We start from the raw sequence: 2,752 nt of genomic DNA, 5'->3' as shown, positions 1-2,752 counted from the left end.
AATACAATTCTATAGTTGTAATAGAAATGATGAAATAGAAATCCATGATGTTAGATATCAAAGTAGAATAAATTTTAGTGTATAGTAATGCCGATGTAGTTAAAACAATTTCTAATCTCTACTTCAGTTCAGTGAAATTATAACCCAGTGCTATTCTGCCACCCTGTATAAGCCCACTCCTGACCTTGAGTAAGGAGGAAGGTGTATGAAATAAGTTTTATTGTTTTTATTAGTATAAAAAAGCACATAATTATACCCCATGTCACAAAATCCAGGTATGATGTGCTGCATCAGCTTGTCCGTCCATTTATCAGTAGACAAAATTTGTGTCGCTCAGTTTTCAGGGCATTATCTTTTATTACAAATCTCATGTGAAGACTTTGTATCATATTGAGTTTTTCACCACAAAATGATTTTGCATTTCAACCCTTTTAAAGGGAATTATGACCCTTTGCATACACTCATTCTTCTGTGTTTTTATACTTCTCAAGTGAGTTTGTACTGTAAACAATGTTTTGGATGAAGTTACTATAGAGACATAATGGAAGCTCCTGAATGGACGAAAGTGAAGTGCTGTTTGAATCCTTGTTTTCCTTAACCATTGTGTGTATCTTAATTTAACATGTACCAATTGACTTTCTATCCAGTTTCATTTCTCTTCATTTTAGGTAATGTTCGTGTTTAATGATTGGAATTAGTTGACCGTATTGGCCCATGGGCCTTATTATCTCTGGTGTTTAGGTATAATAGGTCACTTGAAGGAGCCACACAATGGGTTGACTTTAACAGATATATTAGGTGTTCGGGCCTTATAAGGAAATGGTACATGTCTATGGAAATTCAACATCATAGATAAAAGTTTGAGGTCACACTCGCAACTGAAATTAAAATAATTGATGTATAATTTTTTTGCATCTGTAGGAGCAGGTTGGGGAGGGGGGTGGGGTGGGTGTAGTAGGGGAGTTATATGTTATCTTTCAGATGACTGTTCTAGTTTTAAATCTTATATAACCAATGAAACCTTGACTACGATTTCAACTGTATAAACCAGATATGTGATTCAGAGACTGGCAACCTGATCACCTTGTTCATTTTCTGTCAAGTGTGACATAATGGATATTCACCTTGTGTTATTTTGTCCTTTATGTTCAGAAATTAACATTACTGATGGAAAATCTAGGGTAACATTTTGTAAAAATCTTGAGATATGAAAATAATTTGTTACTGTATTCACTGATTTGATCCTGTAATAAGCCTAAGGAACCAATAAACAAATTCTGACTTAAAGTCGGGGAACCAGCTTATTACAGGATAATTAAAAAGCATGGGTTCACTATACACTGTAGTCTTAGCTATAAATATGATCGGAGCTATTTTAGAAGCCATTTGGTTAATGACGGTTAATCACAGATGTGACAAGATATACACCACACACATATATGACCATTTTGTTTGTGATTTTGAACAACTTGTATAATCAACAACATCAGGATTTATTTCTCATTGGAGTTATGTCACTGAAATAGAAATAAAATTCTGAACAGACCTACAATTCACTGGAAATAATTACATGGCATTGAGAATTATTTGTATCTCAAGTGTGGTATGATTAATGGCAGGAGTCTTAGATACAGTTTGAAGTCTATTGTAATAATTATATTGTGAGTAATACCTTTTGTTTCTCCTATACACTCCATCAAATAGCCTAGATATATAACAGGTCATTACTGCTCTTTTCTTTATAGTTATCTACAACGAAATATGTTTTTTATACAACTTGCCTGTAAATGGGATGATTTGTATAAACATGTGGGATGTAATATTGAAATAGAAATAAAGTTAACTATAGGTTAATACACATCTATATAAATAAAAAAATGGAGAGATACAAAATATGTTTGCCTGTCTCCTTTGTGAATTAAGAAATAAATTGTGTTCAGTTTGGTTCATTGCTTCCTCTGAATGTGTTTTGACTTGTGTCATTGTTTGAGCTTTAACTATAAAAGTTTTATTAAAGAGCACAATGGGTTTGTATATAACCATATTTATTTGCCAATAATGATGTATGCTTCAGGTAATAAGCCCACCAATGTATATGTTGAAGTTTAATAAAAATGCTACTAGATGTTTTTGTCTGCATAACTTCTGTCCCAAGATTCTGTAATATGTTATATAAACCTGCCTGTTCGCCGCAGGACCAATACATCAAATTTGACTTAGGTATGGGTTTATTTCAGCACAACCAAACAAGTTTGTTGGGATGGTCTTGTACTAATACAGGCCTCTAAAAAACTTAGTTGAAGCTTGCTAGGAAGCAAATTAAAATTAGAAGGTCAGTCCTTATTTCATAGATGGACAACCAATTTCAAATGCTCAAACAAAAATGTCTGGGATCACGGTTAACCCTTCTGTATGTTTGCTATGTATCATTAGACAACCTACCTGGTAAGAAATCACATATACAGTCTGGTCATTGACCTGTATAATCTCCAACCTTATTGAGTGAACAATACATCAACCATCACTGTTCCTTCTGCAGATGTAAATCTGACGAGCCAGTGGCGATGTTTCCTCATTTTGTGACATTCCTGGAAATTCAATTATTTCCTCTTTGAGACAAATCTATGGGAGCATTTGAGAATGAGTTTCTAATCTGCTATTAAACCTTCTCCTAACTGCTGCCTGAGGAGGACTATGTTGGAGTTTTTTGTAAGGATTCGTGGAGTATTCATACAACATTTCTCTGTATTAT

The sequence above is a fragment of the Ylistrum balloti genome, unplaced genomic scaffold (genome assembly GCF_031769215.1).
Source record: "Ylistrum balloti isolate Yb309-2 unplaced genomic scaffold, AGI_CSIRO_Ybal_v1 Utg369684, whole genome shotgun sequence".
In the NCBI taxonomy this organism is placed as follows: Eukaryota; Metazoa; Mollusca; class Bivalvia; order Pectinida; family Pectinidae; genus Ylistrum; species Ylistrum balloti.
Note: the sequence above shows the minus strand (reverse complement) of the source record.